Source organism: Cervus elaphus, chromosome 28, assembly GCF_910594005.1.
Source record: "Cervus elaphus chromosome 28, mCerEla1.1, whole genome shotgun sequence".
NCBI lineage: Eukaryota > Metazoa > Chordata > Mammalia > Artiodactyla > Cervidae > Cervus > Cervus elaphus.
In genome coordinates, this window is record NC_057842.1 from 25,042,169 (window position 1) to 25,050,071 (window position 7,903).

General features: G+C 44.1%; 1 protein-coding gene across 3 annotated transcripts in view; it reads right to left on the minus strand.

Annotated features, from left to right (window-relative positions):
• IBTK (inhibitor of Bruton tyrosine kinase) overlaps window positions 1-3,463 on the minus strand; it is a 90,591-nt gene extending 87,128 nt beyond the window's left edge. For all 3 annotated transcript variants that reach the window (XM_043890536.1, XM_043890537.1, XM_043890535.1), the window contains exon 1: window positions 3,327-3,463. The gene's annotated coding sequence lies outside the window, so the exon portion shown is untranslated. The remainder of the gene's footprint in view (window positions 1-3,326) is intronic.
• Window positions 3,464-7,903: the final 4,440 nt, after the last annotated feature.

The following is a 7,903-nucleotide window of genomic DNA, read 5'->3' on the forward strand; positions in this document are numbered from 1 at the left end:
ACAAAGAAAATGTGTATGACCACACCAAATAGCTTCATTCCTCTGGACAGGGTAACCCAAGCTCTGACTCTATCTAGACCAGGATCAAAACTGCTATGAAATGTAACCTGGTTCTTACTCCTGCTTGGGCTCCCGGTTACAAAAAATTATTTTATTGATATTTGGCCCCTGATTTTTTCAATCTAGATTATTAAGTTTGTCTCTTCCAAATTATAACAGTTTTGCATCAAGATGACAGGGATGAAGAGATACCAGCCACTCCTCAGAATAGACCCTGCCAAAATAACAAGTCACCCCGGGTCCCTTGGTGAGACAGAACAAGAGCTCTGTGACCCCAACTAGGTAGAGTGTATGAGCTCCATGTCAGTCTAAAGAAGCTAGAGAAGACAGACCTTTGCCCTTCATCCTCCCAATAAAGATTTCTTGGGGTTCATCTCTCTCAGGGGGGATTTGAGGCAGACATTATTTTGTCAACAAAGGTCCATTTAGTCAAGGCTATGGTTTTACCAGTGGTCAGTTGGGACTATAAAGAAAGCTGAGCACCAAAGAATTGATGCTTTTGAACTGTGGTGTTGGAGAAGACTCTTAAGAGTCTCTTGGACTGCAAAGACTCCGATACTTTGGCCACCTGATGCAAAGAGCTGACTCACTGGAAAAGACCCTGATGCTGGGAAAGATTGAGGGCAGGAAGAGAAGGGGACAACAGAGGATAAGATGGTTGGATGGCATCACCAACTCAACGGACATGGGTTTGGGTGGACTCCGGGAGTTGGTGATGGACAGGGAGGCCTGGCGTGCTGTGGTTCATGGGGTCGCAAAGAGTCGGACAGAGCTGAGTGACTGAACTGAACAGTTCCTCTCCCCAGTGGACAGAAACTCTATAAATACCAGAAACTCCATAAAAGCAGGACAATGGAAGAGTCTGGGCCCCTGCCCAGGTGTGATATAAAAGATCACTTATTCCTCATTCTTGAAGTCAAGGAGACCTTGCGGACTACACATGAAAGGCTCCTTAGAGGTCAAAAAGGGAGGAGGCATCACCTCACAGTAAGTGATGTCAACTACCCATAAGCCTCTGCACTAGAATCCATCTTGGCTAAAAGATGAGCAGGCACACATGGGAAGTTCCTAAGCTATACTGAATACAGACTCAGAACCAGGCAAATCAAAATGACTGGTCAAACGAAACCCGGAAGAAATAGCTCCTAAAAAGTAATTCAAACTACCATGAGGGTGCAATTCTTTTCTGCCTAATAAATACATGTTTCACTTAAAAAAAAAAAAAAAAAAAGACAGAAAGAAAGAATTGGATTCCTACCATCTAAAACCCTGGTCAAGTAGCTTAATCTCCCTAATCCAAATTTCTTCATCTGCAAAATGACAACAACTTGCCTTATGAGTGGAGACCTTGCCTACAAAGATTTTAAGCTCCTGAAGGGAGGGAAGGGAATGCCTTACTAACTTGTATTTCTCACAAAATATAATATATATTCAACCAGTAGGTTTATTTTTTTTGAAGAGCTCTCTAAAATCAAAATATCTTCCCTAAAGCCTTGTATCTATGTTAACTGTTACAAAGCTACAAATTATGGTGACTTATAATCAAAGAATTTTAAAAATTTTAAATTCCTTCTGTAAGTCCTGAAAATATTTCACCTAATTTTAAAACATCAAGACTTACTACTTTAGGAAATAATTTAGCTTTATCAATACTGTATTTCATTCTAATGTTTTCTCAATTATTCTCTGGGTACAAGAGATAGAAAATTCAACATTTTATTAGCACAAAACCCAATTTCACAATTTAACAATTCCCCAAATTTTAGGGGGCAAGCACATCTCTGGAGGTGGCAAAGAATTATCACCCTATTGCCTGGAGAATCCCAGGGATGGGGTCGCACAGAGTCGGACACGACTGAAGTGACTTAGCAGTAGCAGTAGCAGCAGCAGCATGATAATAAAGGGATTTTTCTTAGGGATCCCTCCAGTGGTTAAGAGTCTGTCCTCCACTGCAGGGGTTACAGGTTTGATCCCGGGTCATAGTTGGGGAACTAAGATCCCACATAACACAGGACATGACCAAAAGATTTTAAAAAATAATAATAATAAGCTGACTTTGAAATCATTTATAATAATTAACCAAGTAACACTGAGCTCCTTATGTAATATGGTCTATTGAACTTTATGGTCTTGAAGCATAAGGTACAATTTAGCATAATGAAAGCCGTGGACACAAGTTTTTAAAATTTTTAAATAACAGAAGAGCCATTTTTTAAAATTCCTTGAAAGAAGCTGCTTTGACTAAATATCTGTACTTTCTGCCAGTATCTATACTATAATTCTTTGTAGAAAGCAGCTCTTTCTGCCCTATATTAATTTCTGAAATCCATAAAAATCAAGGAATTCAAATTAGAAAAGGCAGGGACTCCCCCGGTGGTCCAGTGGCTAGGACGCTGGGCTCCCAGTGCAGGGAGTCCAGGTTTCATCCCTGGGCAGGGAGCTAGATCCCAGGTGCAGCCAAATAAATAAATAAAAATTAAAATTAAAAAGTTTAAAAAAATGGGGGGTGGCAGTGAAAAGATCAAGGATCTATGGCAGGATGTGAATTTGGACATCACGGGCATAGAAACACTGGTTCTTTTATCATTTCTGATAAATTTCGACTTTCAAACCCCCTATCTTTCATGCATGGGCAAAAAAAAAAGGTGTCACATCAATTTCTACTTCTGACCTGTTTGGTGAACACCCTTTACGTTTTATTACCTACGCTGGAAATCCGGAATCACGGATATCCTGGGTTACTTATCTCGCTGCTGAACTAAAACTTTTTTTTTCTTTTTTAAGAAATCCGCAACATGATACAAGAACAGAAGCCCTCTATCCTCTCCCCTCCATCCCCCAAGAAAAGAACGGGTCCCTTTCACAGAACAGTCGATTCACTCTGCACTTCATCGTTAGCATCCCCAGAGTGAACGAAAACTTCTGTGACGCGACGAAGGGGCTGAGGAATACGGGCGCCTCGAGGAATGACTTCTCAGTCAAGGCTCGAGGGACAGTGACAGGAGACAACCACCAGAAACAAGCAGCGCGACGTCGCTGGAGGGCGTGGCAGGAGAACCGCAACGTAGCGCTCTGCCCGCACACACCATTCATTAGCTCGGGGAGGACGCGGGGAGGTGGCCGCTGGGACCCGGGCCACACGGCCGGCCTCGCGCCGCCTCGCGCGGAGCCCGGCCCGCTGTCCCCCGCACCCTGCGGGAAGATCACACCGTCCCGTCGCCTCTGCCCGGCTCCGTACGGCCGTGCGCGGCCGAAGCCTCCCTCACCAGTCGCTAGATGAAAATGCGCCAGTGGTCTCCGCGGGGTGGGCGCACGGCCGCGCAGGGACTCATCCTCAGTGAAGGCAGCAGGAGAAAGCGAAGGGCGCCAGTGGAGGCCGGTCCCCAGGCCCGGGTCAGCTTTGGAGGCGGCTGCAACTACAGCCGCGTCTACGGGCGACTGGAAGTGGGGTGGGGAGGTGGGTCTGGGAGGAAAGGCCGGCGCGGGCGGGACCTAGGAATAAGACGGGTGGTGATTGGCTGGGGCTCGTGTATGCCTCTTGAGGATTGGCTAATGTCTGCCCAGAAGGCCTCGCGTGGCAGCACCGAAACTGTGGCCTTTCCCTGGCGCCCTAGAGGAACTTGACCCCGCCGGCCTTGGGACTGCCAGCGCTGGCGGGTGGGAGGGTGCCGAGGGGGACGGGGTGGGGGAAGGCCGCGGTCGGGGACTCTTAAGCCAACGGGGGGTGGTGGAAATGTCCGTCCCGCGGTCAGCTGTCGCCCAAGGAGAAACCGTGTTCGCCCCCACAGCTGGAAACTTGGCAGTTCACGATAAACCCTGGTGGAGAGACTGAACTTGGGGAACCTGGACGGATGCCTGGGTCACCTCGCAACAGAAAGCAAAGACGTAGGCATCTGGCACCTGAGTTTCCTTCCCGACGCCCTACCAGCGGGGTCACTGAAAAGCTCAGGGCGCGGTCTGGCAGAGAGACAGCCTCGCCCCTCCCACACCCAGATGATCCGGGGGGTCACTCCCTGGGTCAGAAGGCGTCATGGACTTCCTAGATCATCGCTGTGCGGGTCCAGCCGCCGACCCGGGGCCCGCCAGTCACCATCTCACGCCACTCTGCCTGACGCCAGGCTGGCACTATCCACCCCCCCCCCCCCCCCTTTAACTCCGCACGGAAGGGCAGTTTTTTAAAATGGTCGCGTGAAAAATGAGGGAGGAAAAGCAAGCAGCCAATAATCGATACTAGGGTAGCGAAAAAGAAACACCCTGCCTGGGAATGCCTAATACAGTAGGCGCCCGGTCAGTGTTTGTTCGGGGAGGGCTGGGTGACTCAGAACAAACAACACGAGGAGTCAGGAGGTAGCTGTGCGGCTCTGCCACGTGGTCAGTTATACAAGCCATTGAGTCTCTCTCATCTGTAAAACGACAGAGTTGGACTAAACTAAATGTCTTCTTCGGGACAGCCCATTCAGCGGTACTCTTTCTGGAGCCTGCCTTGTGGAAGCCCAAAGACACCCAGTTGGTTAGTGAAGAGAATAACTAGCTCCGTTCTGTCTCTTTGCCCCTTATTCTAGGTGCCCTTCTTTGACAGGTAACAAAAACTAGTTTATAATGTAAACATTGAAGTGATTTTGAAAATAAGCTATGTATGACGACTTTTATATTCATGCACAAAGAAGCTAGCAATGCCAAGTAAAATAATGTAAATAAATGCACTGACCAATGATGAAATATTTTATCAGTCTCTGGACAAGTTAATTGGCTTTTTGGAAGCCTCTGTTTCCTCATTTGTAAAATAGGAGCAACACTGCATATTACCGTTGTGAAAATGTAATTATATAGAGACATATTGCACTTAGCAGACTGCCTGAAACACAATAACACTTCCTAAATGGTAGATGTTACTTTTTATAAATAAGAAGTATTTCCTCAGCAGTGGAATTATTCTAGTTCCATTGCAATTATTCCATTCATTTTAACAATAGCCGGTGTCAGGCACTTGTAAACAATAGGGATCCAATTAGTGAACAAAACACTTGTATAGACCCAGATAATCCCACATATAAGAATTGTTTGCAACTTGTACAAAAACTGCAAATAATACTATGATAAATTGAAGCTCCCAAAGAAGTGACACTTGAACTAAGATTGGAAGAATGAGTATATGATAACAAGATGAAGCAGGTGAGAAAGAACACAGTAAGCCAAGGGATGTGAGATTGCTCCCCATTTCCCTGGAAGATTAGATGTCTTCAAAGATACTGGTAATTTGCAGGATGGAATACTGCAATGATTAGGAAATAGTACAAATAAAGGAACATGAAATGAAAAACGCATTGGCGATGTGGTTAGTGAAGGAAGAGATCAAAATTAGCCATTTAAAAAAAAATGCTCTTTGTGCTGACACATAGAAGAAGAGAGAGAACTATACCAGTAGCAATTATGTGTGGTGGGTTATTGGTGACTCTTAATTTCTATCATGTTGAATTTGTCATTTTTATTTGCAATAATTAAAGTTACTTCATTAAGTTAAAAAAACAAGTGGCATAAAATGACTGGAATCTCCAAAGTAGGCTTAGGAAATTCCCCGGTTGTCCAGTGGTTAGGACTCTGTGCTTTCTCTGCCAAGGGCCTGGTTTCAATTCCTAGTCAGAGAACTAAGAACCCAGAACCCATATGGTATGGCCAAAAAATAAACAATTTTTTTTAAATTAAATTAGGCTTAAAGCAAGAAATCTAAGCATGGCTTTAGAAGATTACAGTGATTTAGAGGCAGAGAAGTAGGAAAATAATCCAGGCATCAGGAATGGAGCTTGAGATGAGGCCAAGACAGAGCATCACAGAGATGTTTAAACCACACCATTTCCAATAAACTCCATAAATGCCACTTTCCCCATGTTAATTGTGCTATCCTTCATAATCAGAGTATATTGTGCTACCATTGAAGTTGTACAGTGACAAGGAATGCAGTACTGCCCCAAATTCAGCTGGTGACAGAAGAAAGAATATCAGAATTTGTATGGTTGCAATTGAACCAAAACCCAGACCTGCTCAGGTTTTGCAAGAGTGGTTATCACTACTGGAAGATCAGCAATGCAGCTGGCGAGACAGATGATGAGAACTTTATTGTCTGACCTGATTTTCTTTTACTCCAAATTGCCTTCCAGGTAAGAACACTTGGCTGGAAGCAGCTTGCTGACACCCACCTCGGCTTTGCCACTAGGGAAGACAGCACTGAGCCCTCTGCCTCAAACACAAAAATCTCAGGGCCCCTGATGTACCCTGAAACTGTCTGAAATTAGGTGAAGCGTAAGGGCATCATGACTAACAGCCTTTATTAGAGTTCTATAGTGACTCAGTGTTAAAGAATCTACCTGCCAATGAAGGAGACATAGGTTCAGTCCCTGAGTCTGGAAGATCCCCTGGAGAAGGAAATGACAATCCACTCCAGTATTCCTGCCTGGGAAATTCCATGGACAGAGGAACCTGGGCTAGCTACAGTCCATGGGGTCGCAAAGAGTCAGATATGACTTAGCAACTAAACAAATAATTGAAGCAGAATGACAAGTAGTTCCCCAAAAGAAGACAGGGTACAACGGCAGATAAAATTATATAACTCTAGGGTGTTTCTGTGCTTTTAGATCCAGGGGTTATGGTCTCCACTGCATGCTTCCAATGGGAAAATTATCCTTCTAATTCTCACTTAGAGGAGGCAACCTCCTCACAAATCTGTGACGCCTTCCCTGATGTCCTTTCCTAACAGTTATCCTCTCTTCTCTACTAGTTCTATAGCTTATTCATATTACTGTGTCACACTGGGTTGTTTTTAAATTTATTAGTTTTATATGTGGGTGCAGTACAAGCAAAGGTCCTGAAGGCAAACTGTCTGAATATAAAAATTTCCTTTTATTATTACTAGCTGTGAGACCTAAGGCAAATTGTACAACCACTCTAGGCCTCAATCTCCTCACCTCTGACAGGGGATTAACAGTACCTCCTTCATAAAGGCCTTATGAAGTTTAATGATTTGATACAAATCTCAGTATGCTGTTAGTGTGCCTAATAAACGTTGATATCCCTGAAATAATCTGGATGAATATGTTTGCATGAGTGAGTTTGAGGGGTGGGATTGGGAGACCCAAGAAATGACCCACAAGATGGCAATGTTTGGATATAACTTCAGAAATATATAAGCTTCAAAGCAGAGTTCACCAATAAATCCAAAAATTCAAGGCAAATACTGGAGAAATTCAAGACCATTTCAAAGCCTACATGAGGCAAACTAAAGTTGTGAGAAATCAAATCTATGGATTTGGGAAGCTTAGCATTCTTTTATAATCAGGACAAACTATTCCCCCTTTACTACGAGAATTTGTAGTGCTCGTTTCTTAGCCCAACTTAACTTAGATTTTCTTTTTTTTTTTTTTTTTTTTAATTTTTTTATTAGTTGGAGGCTAATTACTTCACAACATTTCAGTGGGTTTTGTCATACATTGATATGAATCAGCCATAGATTTACACTTATTCCCCATCCCGATCCCCCCTCCCATCTCCCTCTCCACCTGATTCCTCTGGGTCTTCCCAGTGCACCAGGCTGGAGCACTTGTCTCATGCATCCCACCTGGGCTGGTGATCTGTTTCACCATAGATAGTATACATGCTGTTCTTTTGAAACATCCCACCCTCACCTTCTCCCACAGAGTTCAAAAGTCTGTTCTGTATTTCTGTGTCTCTTTTTCCGTTTTGCATATAGGGTTATCGTTACCATCTTTCTAAATTCCATATATATGTGTTAGTATGCTGTAATGTTCTTTATCTTTCTGGCTTACTTCACTCTGTATAAGGGGCTCCAGCT